The sequence below is a fragment of the Strix aluco genome, chromosome 2 (assembly GCF_031877795.1).
Source record: "Strix aluco isolate bStrAlu1 chromosome 2, bStrAlu1.hap1, whole genome shotgun sequence".
Lineage (NCBI taxonomy): Eukaryota > Metazoa > Chordata > Aves > Strigiformes > Strigidae > Strix > Strix aluco.
In genome coordinates, this window is record NC_133932.1 from 114,749,538 (window position 1) to 114,770,272 (window position 20,735).

General features: G+C 39.8%; 1 protein-coding gene across 4 annotated transcripts in view; it reads right to left on the minus strand.

Annotated features, from left to right (window-relative positions):
* The window catches only part of MTUS2 (microtubule associated scaffold protein 2), a 317,585-nt gene that overhangs the window by 204,984 nt on the left and 91,866 nt on the right, over positions 1-20,735 (minus strand). The window lies entirely within an intron of this gene.

The window sequence follows — 20,735 nt, forward strand, 5'->3', positions numbered from 1 at the left end:
AAGCCATAAGTAATAAAATTCCAGCTCCATTAGGGGACGTTTATGGGTTTCTCTCCTTGTCTTGTACAAATCACTGCCATACTTGTGCTGACACCCCATCCCCTTTGACATTTCTTAGCCAGATCTGCGGATGCCAAGAAAGCAAAAACTATGGCTGGAGCCCTGTAAAGAAAAACTGTGTTCTTTGGAGATGGCTGCATAGGCATATGTTCAAATATGGAGGATTATACACCAGTCCCAATACAGTGCAGCTCCTTTTGGCTCCCTCCCCTCTGTGGCTTTGGAAGCCCAGATTTTGTCCTTTATCACCTGCAACAAGATGAAGGGGAAATTTATGTCTATGCCATGCCTAAATTCACTCTCTGAAATATTTCTTGTACCCCGTATGTTCATACCCTTCATTATAAAGAAATATGGAAACTGGAAATTGGAACATGCTCCACAGTTCCCAGAAGGAGAATTCAAAGCATCTGCAATGCTTCCAGCTGTGCTGAGTTTCTAATCAGGGGCTCACAGGGGCACTAATTAGAAGTGCTGATTAAGTCCACTGCTCTGTCTACAGCATCTGGGTTCATGTTTCTATCACCCACTATGAGCTGGTCCTCCGAGCCTTCACATTCACTTCAGCTCTGCTCTCAACATCTGGATCTGAGCTCAATCCAGTTTCTTTACAGGCACACACACATGTTGGTTGAGTCTGGATTCAGGCTCCTGGCATAGTTCCAGCTCTTCAGCAAACAATAACTAATTAAACAAATTCATGAAACAGAACACAGTATTAAGAATTTCACTTCAACACCACAAAATTGTGTTACTATAGACCTCTTTTGCAAAGCATTGTAAAGCAAGACTTTTAAACTCCTTTTGTGTTCTGTCCTTATTCCCAGAGAAAAAATAATTGAATACTTATTAAACTAGATATATGCATTATGGAGTTTTTTGGTTCATTTCTCATTGTTCCTTTTTTTTAAGCCAAAAAATGACAATACTAGAATTTACATATTCAATCTGAAAGCTGAACTCTAAATGCTCTTCACTGAGCAAAGTATGTCTGCTATCTGTTTGGTTAGCTAGGAAAGGGAACTGATGGGCTCCAGAGTGAGCTGAGTTCAGTCAGCTCATGTTTCTCCCTCAGCTGGCAAATGGCAATACTCTGTGGTACCAAAAGTGAGGGCCATGAAAATGATCAAAGTGCTGGAACACCTCTCCTATGGAGAGAGGCTGAGAGAGTTGTTCAGCCCTGGGTTGTTGAGCCTGACAAGGCAGCTCTGGGGTGACACTATTGCAGCCCTTTCAATACTTAAAGAGGGACTATAAGAAAGATGGACAAAGAGTTTTTATCAGGGCCTGTAGTGATAGGACAAGGAATAATGGCTTTAAACTAAAAGCAGGTAGGTTTAGACTAGATATAAAGAAGAAATTCTTCACTGTGAGGGTGATGAGACACTGGAACAGGTTGCGCAGAGAAGTTGTGGATACCCCCTCCTTGGAAATGTTCAAGACCAGGTTGGATGGGGCTTTGAGCAACCTGGCCAGTCAGAGAGGGACCTGGGGGTGTTGATTGACAGCCGGCTGAACATGAGCCAGCAGTGTGCCCAGGTGGCCAAGAAGGCCAATGACATCCTGGCTTGTATCAGAAATAGTGTGGCCAGCAGGGACAGGGAAGTGATCTTACCCCTGTACTCGGCACTGGTGAGGCCGCACCTCAATTATTGTGTTCAGTTTTGGGCCCCTCACTACAAAAAGGACATTGAATTACTCGAGCGTGTCCAGAGAAGGGCAACGAAGCTGGTGCAGGGTCTGGAGCACATGTCGTACGAGGAGCGGCTGAGGGAACTGGGGTTGTTTAGTCTGGAGAAGAGGAGGCTGAGGGGAGACCTCATCGCTCTCTACAACTACCTGAAAGGAGGTTGCAGAGAGCTGGGGATGAGCCTCTTTAACCAAGTAATAAGTAATAGGACAAGAGGTAATGGCCTCAAGTTGCACCAGGGAAGGTTTAGACTGGATATTAGGAAGCATTTCTTTACAGAACAGGTTGTTAGGCGTTGGAATGGGCTGCCCAGGGAGGTGGTGGAGTCCCCATCCCTGGAGGTGTTTAAAAGTCGGGTTGACATAGCGCTTAGGGATATGGTGTAGTTGGGAACTGTCAGTGCTAGGTTAATGGTTGGACTAGATGATCTTCAAGGTCTTTTCCAACCTTAATGATTCTGTGATTCTGTGGTCTAGTGGAAGATGTCCCTGCCCATGGCAGGGAGGTTGAACTGGATGATCTTTAAAGTTTCCTTCCAACCCAAACCCATCTATGATTCTAGGATTCTATTAATTGAATAGAAAGTGCAGTGAGGAAAGCTTTGGGGAATTGAGAAAAAGATGGAAGAAACTCACCCGCATCTTTCTTGCACTACCTTGTACTGTCTCAAAAAAAAAAAATGTCAACCAATGGCCCAAAACGTTAACAGATTGTGGTGAGTTGACCATGGTTCGCTGCCAGATGCCCACCCAGCCACTCTCTCATTTTCCCTTCTCAACAGGACAGAGGGAGAAAACAAGATGAAAAACCTTATGGGTTGAGATAAAGACAGGAAGATCACATACCAAGTACCATCCTACTCTCCCCGAGCTCAACTTCATTCCTTCATTCATGACTTCTTCATCCCACCAGTTGCTCCTTCCCTGCCTTGTGTTCCCAGAGTCACTGAAACTCCAGGAGCTATGGTAGTATATGTAAATATATTTGTAAATTATTATGATGATGTACATTAAACCCTAAGTACCATATCATGCTGATGCATTTCAAATGTACAAGTAGAGCAATACATTAATTTGACACTTATTTTCTTCTCTAAATCTCTTGCATGGGTTTAGAACCCATGAATAGTTAATTAAGGCATTTAAGATTATGAACATGGTGCTAAGAGATCGTTGCTTCCTCTTGTTTACACTGCCCCCAGTATGATTAGTAGCAATGCAAATAAAGACAGTTTTAAAAAAAACATCATGGAAGTACCTGTATTCATTGAAAGCATCTTCACACACACAGTGTGCAAGAGAGACCGTGCTGGTATGCTTCAGAGATCAGACCAAATAATTTTGTTTAATGTTGCTGGTACAAATTGATCAACATAAGGGTCAGGAAAGATTTGTCCCCTCTCAAATACAGGGCACTGTACAACCTCTGCCAGTTGGGCTTAACCTCATAAAGCAGCCAGTGCTGGCCAGAGACAAGACTTCAAATATATGCATAATTACACTGCTTTTAAGAGAAGGGACAATAAAATACTGTCTAGGCAGAAGTTAATCTCAAGCAGTGCTAGCACTGCTCCTATGCTTCTTTCAGACTCAGTGAGAAGGGACAGGCACTTTGGAAAGATAGTTGATCTCATGATAACACCTTTCAGGATGGACCCTATGCACCCGACTTTCCAAGTTTGTCTCTTCTGGTGACATCCAGTCTCAGATTAAGGATGTCACAGACTTAAGGAACCCGTTACATCCTTACAATTAGCATCCATACAATTACCCAAAAATATTTTCTTCTTCTGCAGAATATTGCCCGTTTAACTTTGTAATCTGTTTTACGGTTGCGATTGCAATGAATACACAGAATAACGATTCTATGTTTGAAAATAATACAAGACTCCCTTCTGCTATAGAACATACTGACGGCACAAGACTCCTGCTAAATTAATATAAATATATAATCAAGCATCTATGTCAATTACTATTTTATTAATCCACTTTTCCCTGTTAAGGAATACAAGCTTTTTGTTTTGGATCAATCAATGTGATAGACTTATATACTTTGATAGGCATTTGCGAATAAGATATATGGTTTTGTGTTACATTTGATCATTCTTTTGTAAATAGCTTCTATTTAAGAAGCTTTGGTTTGGATTTTCTGCAGGATAGTTTATTTTATGTGGCACTGTCCAGGCTCAACTTCACTGTGCTCTTTGGAGTCACTGAGATGAAAAGACTCAGCTGTGCCTGGGTTCTGCTAGCTCTTCCTCTATTTTTTATTACTCACCTCTCTTGACTGATGTTGGCTGACATACACACATCTAAAGTCACCCCCTGCTGTGCAGGAACACTGAGATGACAGAGGTGTGAACCTCCTAATTCTTCAGATGTCATCTTTAGTAAAGGAGCAGGGGGTAAGAGGAGACTCAATCCCAGCAATGACAACACCATATCACTTAGCAGCATCTCACTGGGGACCCTGGACAAGAAACATGTCTGCAAGTCTTAAAGACTGGACTTGGAATATGTAAGCCTTGATATGGATAAACATTTTTGATACTGTATAGTGTAAAAATGTCCCCTCTGAATTGCTGCGAGTGGAAAATGAAGTCATAGCTCTCTGTGTCACAGCATCTTGGCAGGTTGCAATAACTGCATTTGTGAAAAAACCTTTACAAAGTGATATGAACATGCTAGACAGTAGAATAAAATTGTATCCACCAGACTATGGTTAGCTATGAATCCCACAGGGAGAAGAAAAGTTCAGTGAGCCAGAAACGTAATAAAATACTTTTGTTTAACTTCAGCAGTATCAGTTTCCTTCTGAGATGTCTACCTCTTAAGAGACTCTATTCTAAACCTGAGCCCATTTAATGATGATCTAGGAAAGAAGTTTCTTCCCACCTGCTATTTCAGTTCCTACCCTATACTCTGCTCCATCCTAAGCTGCATTTGGCCAGCAGGTCTCACCTACCTTCTGGAGACACCAGAGAGAAGGTGGAGCTGAAATGAGTGATTTCTGCCCCATGACACACAGCATGGACTGTATCAGCAGAGCTCAAGTTTGTAAAATGTAGCTGGCTGGAAAAAGAAAGCAGCAGCCTGCTTCTAAATAGTAACAGCAGCTTTTTTTTGGTAAAACAAGCAGCATAGAAATATTGTTATCCTCAGTAGGCAATGAATAAAAGAAAAATGGTAAAGCATTACCATATTATTGGCTGCCCATTTTGTTTTCAATTTGCCACAAAAATAGAACAGCAATAATTATGAGATATGCAAAGGAATTATCAAAACATATTAAAAAAAAAAGCTGGAAATAAAGAAATAAAACCTGAAATGTGTTGAGAAGTTTGGCTCCTATATAAATATTTCCTAATGCGGGCTGTCACAGCTGCTTACCCATCCCAGTACTGAAAGTCTGAAACCAGAATACTCACAGCAAGATACAGTAAAAACATCTGTTTCTACTGGTAACACTGTGCATGGCTTAGGCTGATTGCTCTTTCAGTATAAAGTGTATGAGAAGCACCTGAATACCTTACTAACCATCTGCCACTGAACCAACGCCTCTTGCTATTACATAAAAAAAAAAGCAATGGGTTTGTAAACTGCTGAGGCAGAGCCAGTAAGCCATGGGCCAGCATTCCCCCATCAGCTGCCCACTCCTGCAAGATAAATGCTCTCAACCTGCTGGGGTAGTGGGTTGTGCTGCCCAGGGGTAAGCATGAAACAGGCTTTCAGCTGTGCATAGGGACCTGCACACCAGCCCACTTTGTCAGGACTCAGAGGAAGAGTTGAAAGTAGGAAACAAAAAGTCTCCAGCCATTTCCCCCAGAGGCTATCCCGATCATGCGCTCCAAGTTCACAAACCCCTGCAGCATCCAGTACAAGGGCTGAGCCACAAGCTCCAGCTCTGCTGCCCTCCACACAAGCAGCACAGATCCCAACAGGACAAGCATCTTAGACTGCGTTACAGCACCTGCAGATAAATTCCTGCAGAAACAGACCCCAGGAAAAGACATCTTGGCCCACAGGCAAGACACTCCCATTGTCTGACCAAGGCAGCGATGAGGAAGACAGATGAAAGTATGTGAGGAATATATTTGTACGAGGTGGGAAACAGATGCAGTTTTTACAGTTACTACTGGCATGATCAGCAGCCTCCTGATATGCACACTTGTCCCAAAATATGCCGCTGGGGAGAACTGGTAAACCAGCTAAAGCCTCGCTGAGGCCTTCTCTGGGAGACGAGATAGCACCTTATCTAATGCCAGGGCTGCATGCTGCCAAGAACTGAGCGCCATGGATGAAACAAATACAGTGCTGGAACGGAAGGAGGCAGGAATATCTTCCTGAGAAGCCCAAATCATTATGAAGAACTACTAACAGTGATGGAAGTTGAAAGCTGATACTAGGACATTAAAAAAAAAAAACATCCAATAAACCTCTTGGAGTGGGTAATTGAAAGTGATGGAGAAGCGCTCACTCAGGCATGTGATAATTTTGTTAATGTGATTTGGAAGGCTGAGAACTAGGATTTGAATACACTCCCCGATGGCTTCTATTCATAATGAAGCAGACCCAGCTGTTTGGGGAAATTACAGCATAATCTCATCATTGGCAGATCCTATGGAAATGTTGCTGTATATCATGAAGAGGACAGTACTTCAGATAGATAACTTTCTGCCTGATGAGCAATTAAGACATAGGCAGATAAGAGAAATGGTGGAGCAAATGTTAAATTTTTACATACTGGAAAATGATAAGAAGGCAGCTCTTATTCACTTGTAAAACTGAAATTATCTGAAAATATTAGAGGCTTTTCTTGAGTGTGATTCTGTACCATTTCCAGAATTTCAGTGTTTTAGTGGTTTGAATGCCTTTACAGTCAATAAATTTTAATCTTTTCATTATTTACATGATTACCTATTTTATATCTATATAAATATAGTTTAAAATATGGATATAGAATATCAAATGGTTTCATATGTCAAAACAAAGGTTTTCAGTTATATTTTATTTTTTATTCACCAATAAAACAGGTTTTACTTTATCCAAATTTTTAATGAATTTATGCTAGTTTATCAAATTGATTTTATCAAAATTATTATGAACAAAACAGATTTTAAACATATGCCGCATTTAGCTTCAAAATTTTCTAAATCAAAGTTTTTCATTTTACAGTTCCAAATCTGGATCAAATTTACTTCAAAAAAACTTTAAAACTTTTTTAAATGGCAAGTCAGGTGACACAGAAAGGTTGCTTACTCTACCCAAATAAATATTTTATCCTCCTAAATAACAGGGTGATAACAAGCCCAGTGGAGGACTCTGGTTCTTGCTTTCACTAGGCCTATGAGGAGGCTTTTCTTTTTCACTTTTTTCCTTGGGTCAGTATTTCCCCTTTACCTTCAGTTGCCATGTCACATGAAGGATATCGCACACATCAAACGTGCCAGGTATGGCCACATACCCACACAGCCACTCGCCAAGCTCCTGACCTCCTGAAAACCAAGCCTGTGATGAATAAGATGGTGACATAGCCAGAGGAGGACTGCTGAGAAGGATTCATCCCTGGCTCTGCCCACCACCAGAATCAACCAGAAAGCACCCAGATACAACCTCATCCTCTAGGTCCCGTGTGCCTGCCCTCTTCACTCTTTCCCCAGGGATTCTGGGGTCAAGCCTGCAGTAATATAATTTCCTTTGCAACATCCCTGAGAGATCCCTGGGAAGCAGCACAACTCCCTGTTTGCTGGAAATCACAGTCACAGGCATCACTCTCAAAAACATAGCCAAAAGTAAAGGTGCTAAAGCAAAGTTGTCCTCTGATTTTCCCAAGGAGGGGAGGTGGCAGCATCTGTCTCAATGACCTGAAGCAATAGTACTAAAAAATCAGGTGCCAGGACGAGACCCTAGCCCTGGAAATTGCTGTAGCTCCTGTCATTATCACAATGTATAGCTGGCTTGCAAATGCAACTTTCCTTTCTGAATAAAATGAAAAATGAAAAAGATGCTCCATGTTAGCAGCATTTATATATATATCCTTAGTTGCCTATCTGTGGCAACTGGAGGACATCAATGCAGCAGGGAGAGCAAAGGGATTGCACTGTTTTTCCTTTGGCTGAATACCCCTTTTCAGCACTGGAGCATTTTATCTCACAGGCCCTACTGTGCGTGGGAAACAGCTATGATCACGTGCAACTGCTGTCGCTAGAATCTTGCAGCCGCTTGGTCTCCATGCCACAACTTTTCTTGCCATGGCAGTTGCAATGGCAGTGCAAAGAACATAAATCTTTGTACAGCTCCTTAATTTACCTCCAGTTACACTATGGGGATCACAGAATCATAGAATGGTTTGGGTTGGAAGGGACCTTAAAGATCATCTAGTTCCAACCCCCCTGCCATAGGCAGGGACACCTTCCACTAGACCAGGTTGCTCAAAGCCCCGTCCAACCTGGCCTTGAACACTGCCAGGGAGGGGGCAGCCACAGCTTCTCTGGGCAACCTGTTCCAGTGCCTCACCACCCTCACAGTGAAGAACTTCTTCCTTACAGTATATGCAAACAGATCAAAAACCTTCTCAGATGATGTATATAAATTATTTCCTTTTCATAAGAAACATGTAAATGTGAGAGGTTTAGGGGTTTTTTGGCCAAAACTGTATTTTGTAATACAAATCTGAAGAGCTACCCTAATAATTTATTACCTGTGAGGGCTGAATTCCCAAAGCACATTATGTGGAAAGGATCCTGCTGACTGCTATTTCAAAGGAGTACAGGATTTGGGACTAAAGATTCTCATTATCAAAACTGACAAATTATTTTAATTATTAACATCAATCAAGTCTCCACAAGGCATAAGCCTTAATAGTTGTTTTCCAAGACTTCTTTTTTAACATTTCTATTTGCTTTCAAACATTTACTGTTGGAGAAAACAACATAGTCTGATATAAGCAATCTTATTAATCAGTTCCCCCCTCAAAAGGCAGAAGTCTCTGATCATCTTAGCAATGGCAACCAGGAAGCTGATTTGATAACCACAGCAACTTACCTTGAACAAATATCTGGTTTTATTTTAATTCCAGATAAGTACAACTGGTTAAATGTATAGGAACCACTCATACTTTCTGAGGCACAATGCTATTCAGTTCAGGACTTCAAAGAAAAACAAACAGCAGAACCTCAGGGAAACCCACTGTGAAGAGAGACGGTATTAGATGAGAGCATCCTGGCTATAGAGTAGTAAGATCTGGTAAACTGAGCAAGGCAAGACCTCAGCCCAGAGCGCCAGTCCGTGTAGATCTATAATGCCACAATCACAAGCAAAACACAGGCAGTATGAGAAAACCTTGAATCAAAAGCCCAAAGGAGAGAAATTTATCACTGATCACCCCAAGGCACCATAGAGCAAGTGAAAATGGCAAGAAAGCAAACAGTAAAGAAGCTTTCTTGGAGGTAAGTATAGTCAAGGCAAAAACTGATTCCCCCCAAACAAGTGGAAACAATCAGAAGAAATAAGATGTATCAGATCATGTCCATACTGACATAGCTCAGCCCATCTGTTACATATGGACACGTTACCCCAGGGCTGACCCCAAACACAAGGCATGGGGGCAGCCCTCTACACTCTTCCTTTTGTCCGTGGATGCTAGCAAATGCACCGCTTCACCACTTGGCGCTCTTGGGCACAGTGCTACTAATGTAAATAGGAGATAGTACCGAAGGTGGGAGATGCACATTAGCTCCTCTTGTTCTCCTCTGTCAGAAGGGAAGAAGCAGCAAAGGGATCCTTCCCATCTTTTCTGAGCACCTTCACCTTCCAAAGCCCAGCCAGCAACTTACTATGTCCCTCTCTATCCAAAAACATGAACTGCAGTTTATCATAAAATCTGCAACAGCTGGACGGTGGATGCACTGGGCCCCAAAACACTGCTTAATTTATTTCTGTACAGCACAAAATTTTGACATAGAAAAGGGATTGTGAAATGTTTCCAAAATGATCATTGGTTTTTTTGCTAAGACTGCTAAATCTTTCCTGCCTTCCAAAAAACATCTGGGAGACAGAAAAAAATATATTTAGTTATAACACTCAAACATGAAAAAAGTTCATAAATTTGCTTCCTATTGAGCAAAACCCAGAAACTCAGAAGCTTTGTCTACTCCAGCAAATTTATCCACTGCTGATAAAGCAGTTACAACTGGTGCTGAACTCAGTTTAACTTCCAAGTGTAGCCAAGGGTAAACTGTCTTTCCACATCATTTTCTGAATTCTACTGAATTCAACAGCAGGTAAATGTGTCAGTTCTTAACTGAATACTTAAATATGAATTTAAGATCCTAATTTTAGATTGCTAGGTTTGCACATTTCAGTCTGAACCACAAGTTCAGTAATGCTGTCAAACTTTCAAAAACATTACTGCAGTCAAACTTTCAGAAACATTACTGCAGATATATAGAGGCAACCCATCAGTAAAAACCAAAGCAAATATAAAGCATTATCAGAAATTCTGCTCATTTATTTTAACTCCATTAAAAGCCATCTTCCATAATTTGATCTACATTTCCAAAATATTTTTCCTTGTGACTTGAGACTTAAAGTGGAAAAAGAACAATCTACATTTGTTTCAAAAAACCAGTGGCAAGATGAAAACTGGTAAAATCCAGACTGGCTCTGGACTAGAGGACCCTGGTTACATCAGTTACAATGAACTACTGAAGGGCATAAAGCTCAGTGTATTTTTATTCACAGTTGTACTTTCCTACAAGGCTCTGTAAAATACATGAGGTAGGTTTCCAGGTGTAATTCCAGCTGTTAGGAAGGCAGAAGGAACATATATAATTATTCCACTCAACCCACTCTGACTGACCAAGAAGCCAGAGGTTCAGATGCCATGCTGCCTGTCATGCACCACCCATCTGGGTGGCTGAGGGCTCACTAAGGGCGAACTGGCAAGGAAGCCCTCATTTAAGAGCACAGAAGACAGAATGCAAAATCTTATTATTCAGAAAGGTCAAGCACAGCTAATGCATTACCTGCCTGCTGCTACTGATCCTGAAAGTGTACTGTAAGTACTTCACAGCAACCACTGCTCTGTAAACAATTACATTTGTTCTGCTTTGAAAAATTTGTACATCTTGCTCAAAAACATTTGCACCAACTTGTCTGTCAAAAGATTGCATCCCCATTTTCATAAATTAACAGAAATTTGATTCAGTTTTAGCACTCTATCACCTTTCTATTTACCATGCGCTCTACCACCATGCATTCCTTACATGTATAAATAAATTAAGAAATAATTTCATTGTGAACTTTGGGGATTTATTTTCCCTACTGTATTTTTCAACAGCAAATTTATATACAATAAAAGGATAATATTTAAGAGCTTTATGCTCATATTTATTCTTTTTATATTGTTGATTAGCACCCACAGCTGTGCATCAGGCATCTTCTGTATGTATCAGATGCAGATCAACTGAATGAAAACTAGCAAGCACTTGTCCCCTCAGTCCAAGGAGGAAGGGATGTTTCAAGTTGCATGTCTCAATTTACAGAAGTCCCACTCTCTACTTACCCCAACCATTCAAATGTCTTCTCCTTCTGAAGCTGGGAAGAAGTTCAGGCTTTTCAGCATGTGCTGAAGACCAGTCAGGTTTTCAGATAAAACACAGAAATTAGCTCCAAAGAATGAGATACTGCAAAGAAAGCACCTGCAAATTTGCTTCCTTCTTTCTCCTATTTGACTGTGTCTGCAAACTGAAGGGAGAAGGATGTAGTCTCCCAAGGGACTGCTCAAGACTTTCCAGCTTTGCTGGTGGAGCTGGTTGGAGGACAAGTGCTGGTGAAGGACAAGATGAACATGAGTCAGCAGTGTGACCTCGCAGCAGTGAAGGCTAACCATGTACTGGGCTGCATTAGCAAGAGAGTAGCCAGCCACTCAAGGAAGAGATCCTTCCCTCTGCTTGGCATGCATGAGGCAGCTGGAGCACTGTGTCCAGGAGCGGGGCCTCAGTATGCTGATACTGGAGAGGATCCAGAGAAGGGCCACCAAGATGGTTACAGATCTGGAGCACATGATGTACGAAGAGAGGCTGAGGGATGTGGCTTGGTTCAGCCTGGAAGAGAGGAGCATGGAGGGGACTTACTAGCTGTTCTCAACTATCTAAAAAGGGGAATAATAGAGAAGATGGAGCCAGACTCATCTCATAGGTGCCAAGCAAAAGGAAAAGAAGCAAAAAGAAGAACAAGTTGCAATAAAGAACATTTTAACTACACGTAAGGGGGAAAAAAAGTCATAATGACAGGGGTGAAGCACTGGTACAGGTCACCCAGAGCGGTTGTATGATCTCCATCCTTGGAGATTTTCAAAATTTGACTCAAAAACACCCTGAGCAACCTGACCTAATAGGGAAGCTGGTCCAGATGTGAGCAGGGCTTGGACAAGCCATCCTCCAGAAGACCTTTCTCAACAAATTATTCCATGATTCTAATAGCAACAGCTCCACAGGAAGAGGAACCAAAGACAATTTCATGTCACACTGCTGGAAACTCCACTGAACAAGACACAGTGCAGGTTTGAGAGCCTGAAATGACTATTTGTATCTCCAACACAGTGCATTTTGCCCAAAATAGTACCCAGAAACTGTAGCAGTCATCATTTGCTCAGCACTCCAGGAATGGGGCCAAGGACCACCCATAACGTAAAGCTACTTCGTAGTTATCTTAACTCTCTTGGGTTAGGAGCAGTGATAATGCTGGAGCCACCAAGGATGTGGCAGAGACATGGTACCTAACATTTACCAGTGAATTACAGTAGCTCAGGTAAAACTGGCAGGCATGTGCCCTCAGCAAAGAGGATGCAATACTCCTTCATGCCACAATATTTATTTTTAACTCTACTGAGTTTTAGGCTGTCTCTATTTGTCCTGGCCAGGGCATTTACTAGTGTGGCCCTCCTTAGATGACATAAAGAAAAGACACAAAAGGAATGGGAACCCTACAGAAATCTAATTAGTGCCAGTAAATTGGTGCCATGCTGTTAGTGAGCACATTCGACAAAACTCAGAAGATGACTCAAAACACACATTTCATATATCTATATACTAAACTAAGTATTTATTGTAAAAACACTTAGCAATGGTTAGCAGTCCCAGGATTCCGCTAACACCTGTGAGGAAAAAAATTGAAGAAAAAAGTGGCTCCTTACTCTAATATCAGCCCTGCTGAGCCTGGTATGTGAATGCTACACTGAGATCTTTCTTCATCAAAAGGTGTCAGAGAAACAGAACAAGAAATTCCCTCCATTTCACATCTGTGAGGTCTTTGACAATGTATTATTCCTGAAAGAAAATTACAGTGCCCATTTCCTTCAATATCTTAAATTAATCATTCTCCCAGTAATGTACAGACAAGAATAGACTCAAGTGCCCACATTCACCTTTGCAGAGCAAGTAAAAGTTTTAGACAAAATTATGTAATAACTTCTTTTATTATACCTGATTCAATATCATATTTCTTTAACTAAACCCTAGATTCTAATTCTATTAGAATCACAATTAGCATGTTATTAAGGAAATTACATATGTTACTAAATGGGAAGTCTTTCTGGGAGGAAAATAAGCAGAAAATCAAAAAGAACTGAAATAAAGCAGATGATTTCAATCTGTAAGAAGGAGAAAAGTTAATACTACAACCATCTCTACCACTTGCAAAATGTGTTTCTTAATCTGAATAAATATGTCATGATACAGTGGATAGCACAACAATGACTAATACTGCAAGAACGCATACTTGGAGATGGCCAAGCTTTGGTCTAACTTGGAGCAGGGCAGCCATCCCATCTGACCTTTTCCCCTTCATTTATTTCGATACCATTAAAACTACAGGACTGATCTTCAATACAAAGAACTTCCCAATGATGCCAATATAAAGTCTACTTTCAGGAGGTCTGTGGGACTGCACCTTTTATTTTCCCAAAATAAAGTAGTCTCAATGATCCAAAGTTGCAATACTTTTTTTTAATTACTTCAGCACACAGAAGAACAAAGATCTACAAATAAAAAGTCTACTGTCAGTTGGCTTCCTTCAGTCTCATGATCCACAGCACACCAGTAGCCAAGTAGCCAGCAATATTCACTCATTGTGCCCTTAATTGGAAAGATACTGTAGATGTTTGGAAACAGTCATAAAAGTAGACAGCACTGGAAAACAGTGGACATCAATTTACCTATGTGCTCTCAGAGAACTACAGAAGGAATGGATATGGACTATTCAATATGTTGTATTAACTGCATTTTTAAATACATTTTGAGTACTTTTAATATGCACAAAAGTTGTTTTGAGTGTTAGGCAGATTGTAATACAACTCTCAGAAGTAGAAATGTTACACTAACAGGAAAACCAAAGATTACTTTTGCTTGAAACTGTACAGAGATGCACCTCACATACAGCTCTGAGCATGCCAATGTTTGGAAGCTCAGTAAGAAATTGGAGGACATCAAGAAAAAAGCAAAATAAATGTTTAATAGGATAGCAGTGTCCTATAACGAACCACTGCATACCAGTAAGGCAGTTAATCAAATGTACTTAAATTTCATAAGGAGACATGGAACTATCATTGGATGTTTTCAAGAACGTTTTAGACAACCTCCTCTTAGAGATGATGTGATTCTAGATTATCTTGTCTTGAAGAAGAGGAATTGATAATGTGACCTCCCTTCCAGTCTTATTTTCTAACTCATCTATGAAACCTTGGGAAAAACAATAAAAGAAAACAATATATGCAACATGGATAAATAATGACTATGGGAACTATAAACTCCTGTCCAGCAAATGCTTCCATACATGCTGAACTTTATTATCTTAAGCCATCTTACAGATGTCAAGGGGATGAGTCAGAACAGTAAAATTATGCACATGCCAAAGTGTTTGCACTACGAGTGCAATAACTCTCACTTCTGTACAGCACGAGGAAAGACGACAGTTCACACATATGCTGCCTGTATGAGAGCTTTTAAATCAAAATAACTAATGTTTGGAAAAGTCTGGCTAGTGAAGAGCTTTGTTAGTTTGTACAAGAAACATTTGTAGGACTTTGGACATAGAAAAAGTGATGGGGCAATGAATCAGTAAGCTTTGTAATGCTTTCATACATTCCCTTGGAGTGTATGGAGATGAAATAATAAGGATGATATAGTGTCAGAAGCTCCCACTGGTGAAGTCAGGATGTCTTGACACCAAATGTTTTAGGATACTGGCACATTCTTAACCATGATCTCTAAAGAGACCTTAATATTGTCAGTCTTGAAGTGAAGTGAGGTATCCTTGTTCAATATTACAGAACACATTTATATAGTTAACAAATGGATGAGTCAATGTGATGATTTGAGGGTATAAATCCAACTGTTTAGAGACTTTTTTAGGGGGGGTGTTTCCCAGGATGAGATCTCTGAGAGCTGTTATCCCTCTTGCCAAAGCAAAGATAGTACCTGTGATGACAGAGTGTTAGGGATCTTGCTGGAATGCTTACACAAAAGGAGCAATAAAGACTGTTCAGGCACACCTGGTTTGTCTCTACCAGACTAATATGCATTATGTCAGATAACCACATTAATAACTTTTATGTAGTTGCTTAGAGAATTGAATCTGAAAACGAAATAGTAGTTAAATTGGTCTGTCTAACATACAATACTCCTAAAGTAACATTATTAGTGGTAACAGAATGAAAATGAGAAAAGGAAAATTAAAGTTAAATGAACATTTCTCCTGCTGTGACTGAGTTCTGAACCACGAGCGTTACTAGGGGCATTTTTATTGCCTCGAATGGCACAGGACCAAGCCTATTGCTTTAATCCTTAAAAACTGATTAAAAGAGAGCACTGAAAAATAAACATTAGGAAACTATTGCACTCATGCTACAGAATTGATTAGATATGAAAAAATTAGTGGCTTGTTCATTTAGTCTCATTGTTTACTTACAGTAACTTATATGAGGCAATAAGGGAATATAAATATCCAAAAGCACAATGGAAGAAAGAAAATATCCCCTTGCCAGGAGTAACACTAAAGAAGCAGAGTGCCTCTTGGGTATTCTACCCTTCTGAAAATGAGTTATCTTTTGAGAAAGTTTCCACTGGTTAACTGACAATGATGGCAGTAAATACAACGCAAAATCTTCAACAGTGCATTTTTAGTAACTCTGCGGTTTGCCTTCTTTTATTTGGCAAACTGTCTAAATGCCGTTGTGGCATTATTAAACTATCTCACAAGGACTCAATCAGCTAATGTATTATTGCTGGGCTTGAAAAAACATAAAGAAGGCCTATTTATAAACAGCTTTTCAGTGTATTCATTTTTTTTTTCTTCCAAGGAAGGAAGGCTGTTGCCAAAAACTATATGCCAGTATCATTTCGCAAACTTTTTGTAGCACTATCCGATCTGCAGAGACATTAAATCTGTACTGTAAATACATATTCAACAACTTATTAGGAGGTGGAATCTGTTGTTTATTACACTAACACTTATACAGTTGATAAGACCTGCTATAACAGCTGCTGTGGAGGTATTTCCCCATAATTCACTTCATGTAAGCAACATATATGCAGCTGACATCTTCCTAGTGAAAAATGTCGGAAATCCTGCTGACAGAAGTCACTGCACACAATCATTAGCCATGCTGCCATTTTGAGATACCTTTCACCCCCTTGCCTTCATTGCACTGAAAAGCTGAATCTTACACTAACTATAGGCTGCATTTTAAAAAGGGACTACTTATGTAGGAATTTTAGCATGTGAATTGCTATACACCTGGTAATTTCAGAAGTAGGAAATGGCCATGTGAAAGGTTTTCTTCCCTTCTTTGCATATAATGTTAAGTCTAAATGGCTAAAATACATTTTCAGGACTGACACGCTACATGGTAAATTTCAGCCTAGAGTTATTTTTTTTTTTCATGAATGAATACAAACAATTTACAGAAGATTTTTTTTAAATGACAGAGAGATAGACCCGTCACTGTACAATGGCAGTGGACATTGTCATAATGCAAAACCAGATTGTTACAAGCTGTGGGGCCACTTCTGCAGATGTTAAATCCTTGCAAAACCTATCCAAGGCCTTAATTACTTCCTCTGTAACACATGTATACCTAATCATGTTTCAACTTTCATCTTTTCTCCTTCCTCTCCCATAGTCTCGACATTTAATGTTCTGTTCAAAGTACAAGCAAGCAGAAAATTCTTTTATCTTATCCTTGGGGACAGTGCAAAGCATCAACCAGAGGTAACAAAGTCCCTTCAGCATCTATCCTCTTTATTAACAGAGAAATACCATCCAGTTTCATTTTTTGCAGGAGTGGGCAAAAATCTAGTGGTGTGAGTGCATAAGGAATCAGATGGTGACTCTGATCTAATCTCTGCTACATGATATGAAACCCATGCCCCTATCATAGACACGAAAGCAAAGACTATGCAACTGCACTGGCAGCAATTTAAATGCAATCAAAGTTTTCTGCACTATGGTCTTACTGTACATACTTACATTTTTAGGATGTTCTTTATGGTTGTATGATTTAGCAGGAACTTTTTCTATTAAAACACAAAGCTCAGTTTAAATCAGTTTGCAAAAACAATGACAAACCACAAGATACAGATTTCAGAACTGACAGGCTATGTGTGTTAGGGAATACTTGATTTGGATTCTGTGAATTGATTTTAAGGGTAAAGGGTCTATTAGATCACAGAGTCTGTAGTATTTCATCATAAGATCACAGAGTCCACCACATTCCATCATACAATTGAATGTCATCTACACAATGACATTATGTGTCAATGCCAAGAATGTGGATAAATTAAAGCATCTCAGTCCCTGAGAAACCAGACAGTGACATGCGAGATTAAGGTATAAGAATGCCTGAGGTCCATGCACAGCAGGGAGTTGATGTGCTGCCTGCACAGGCAATGCTCCTGGCAGGCAATGGTGCTCCCTGACGAAACAAAAAGTGATGAATTCTCTTGGTTTTGCTAATCTTACTTTGCTAATCTCTTCCCAGTCCAAAATCTGGTCAGGATTTGGAAGTTGAGCATCTGAACAAAGACCCACCACACAAGTAATTAAGAAATATGATTGTTTGTACCTCTTGTCTCTATTACTTCTGTCCCATCTCCACCAGTGTTTCATCCTGGATTGTTTAGAGAATGCAGAAAATTCACAAGCTAAAGCAAGCCTGCTTTCCTCCCTCCCCACGCCCCATCAGATACAAATAAATCCATAAAACATTTAGTAAATTGCATGTTAGAGGAAAAATACCACCAGATCAATGAAGTCTATCAGCAGAAGTCCTATATCATAATCACATCAAGGGATTTTAAATTCTAAGCTATTTTACTCCTGTATTTTTGTATTGCTACTTGGGAATCACTACACATCTCACTGCTCAGAGATCACTTGGAAATTAACTAATTTTATCTTGCTCTGACTTTAAAAATTGCAGTGAGGATGGTGGAAGAAGCCATGTGTGAGCAGTCTTGACTTAAAAACAGCAGCTAGAAGTCCTGGGTAAATAAGACAGGGCTCACATGAAGTTCAAATCTGCCTTGTTCAAATCCTGTGTACTAGAGAGAATTTAATGAGTAGTCCAGTAAGAATCTGTAGACAAAAATCCATCCAAATCAAGCACTGAAATAATTTCAAGTGACAGATGAATTCATACAAAGTCTATTAAAAGGTACTTTGGGGAGAAAAATGCCTACATTTATTAACCAGATTACTTGTTAAACATAAACTGTCATTTTTTAGCTGAAAGACTACACTGTGCTCCTATGAGAAGTGTATGTGAGTTCTTCTGTACAATAGTTCTTATCACCAGAAATGGTATCTTTGGATTAGGTTTTGCATATAAAAAGAAATTATCTCTGAAAATTATCCTATGTGAATTGTGTTACTTTGTTTACGCAGAATGTCCCATATCATTTTTCATAATGAATGTTATTTCAAATTCATCATGTCAGATAAAGATATGACAATTACACCTTTCAGTTGCAATTACTGCTATTACTGCAAACGTTTCCCACCCATTTATTTTAGTTCTATTGTTTTTTAGGTTACATGGGCAAGAATTTTTCCAAACAACAAAAATGCCCCTTGACAGCTAACTTTTCATAAAATACAGTCATTTGTGTTCTCATAGCACAGCTCTCGTGGTGAAATTACATACTTCTAATCAAAAGAATATTAAGCCTTAAAAAAAAAAAAAAATGAAGAAAGTGGTATGGTAGTACTTCCAGCTCACATCTAGACTAACAAAATAAACATGGCTAGCAATGTTCCTGGGCAGTGGGGCAGCTGACCTGGCATGGCCCATCAGCCCATCCTTATCCTTCCAAATATTTTTATCCCCCAAAAGAGGGAGGATACTTGCAACTGCATCATTGAATGTTAAAGTTTTGGAGATACTCTAAGGAAATGTTTGGGAGAATATTAACCCTCATGGGCCAAAGATACTCCAGTTGCCACTCTAACAGTTTAATCAGGTGGAGATCAAGTCTGAGTGCTCAGGAAGGCCCCCTATTTAGTTTATCTGTATAGATGTGACCAGGGGAAATATAAGAAAATGTAACCAATAAAATTGTAGCTTTATGGAATCCTGTGGAAAACCTCACTGTGCTCCTGGGCTCCCAATCCCAATCAAATAAGCCCTAAAGACAGGAATCAGCCACTGAATAGTAACAGCCTGCTTCTCCTGCAATCTGAAATGTTTTTTCTCTGTCTTCCAGCCTCTTCACTCTGGACAACTATTTATGTAAGAAATACTTTAGTAAAGACATTCACATGGTATTTGTGGCTTCGGATTTGAAAAAACATATCTTGTCGGTGAAATCCTCCAGAGTGCAGTTGTGTGTCTTCTGCCCCATCTCTTGCATGGTATCAAAGCCAGAGTCAAACCCTGTGGGGAGGGGCTGCAGTGCCTGAAGCACCCCATTACCTTCTACATCAAAATGCCTTTTTCTACCAATCTAGAGCTCTATGCAGTGCAGGCTTTTATCCTTCAGATGCACCTGAACCTTGCATAAGTTCCTGGCAAGAAACGTTCACAGGAAAACATCTGATGCCTTTAAGAGAACAGGTTTTGACCCCTGTGGGGTTACTAAAGCAGGTTAATTTTTTGGTCAAAATAATCCTGTCACCTTATTAAAATTCTATATATTTTTTGTGGGAAAGTTTCTATCTTGTTTTTTCCAAGTAGAGAAGAGAAGAAGGGAGCAATGACAATGATAAGTATATTTTAAAAAAAATTAAATCTGAAAAAGTATTTTCAAGAATAGATAAAAAAATTCTAAATATCTTTTTTGACATTTTTCAGTTAACACAGTCAATATTTTTTGACCAACTGTTTTTATTTGACATTTCAAGACAAAAGGGTCCAAGTCAGCTGGCATGAAGCCACACCATGACCTACAAAGAAAGTGCAAAGCCTGTACTAATTAGCCTCATCCCACAATGGACATTAGGGCAATACTGGAGTGCTGAAGAATATTTGCACAAACAGCAGAAGGAAACCTAAGGGAAAGCAGGAAGGCAGGAAACAGTTAATCAATCTAATGGATAACGAGATTATAAAAAATTAGAAGAGCGAAAGTGTTGAGAAATCAGTTATTTTCAATGAAAAGGAAAATAAAATCAGTAGTAAAAGAAATTGAAATAGGCTGAAAACCAGGAAGACAGCAGAGAATTATAATCACAGAAGAGGAAGAAATTGCACCTGCTTGCAAATAACAGCTCTGGCCTTTCTCAGACAGAACTATCACTCCCAGAAAACCCTTTGGGTTTGGGAAAAGTTGAAAAAAATGAGAGGCAAGCACAAGGTATGCAATCAAGACTGAAGAAGTATGGAGTCAGGCTAAATACCTCCCTATTATGTCTAGCTTCCTAGTATTTTGCTAAAAAGGACGCTCAGGACCAACCACGTTCCTTTCTCCTCTGAACTAGATACTGAGAAA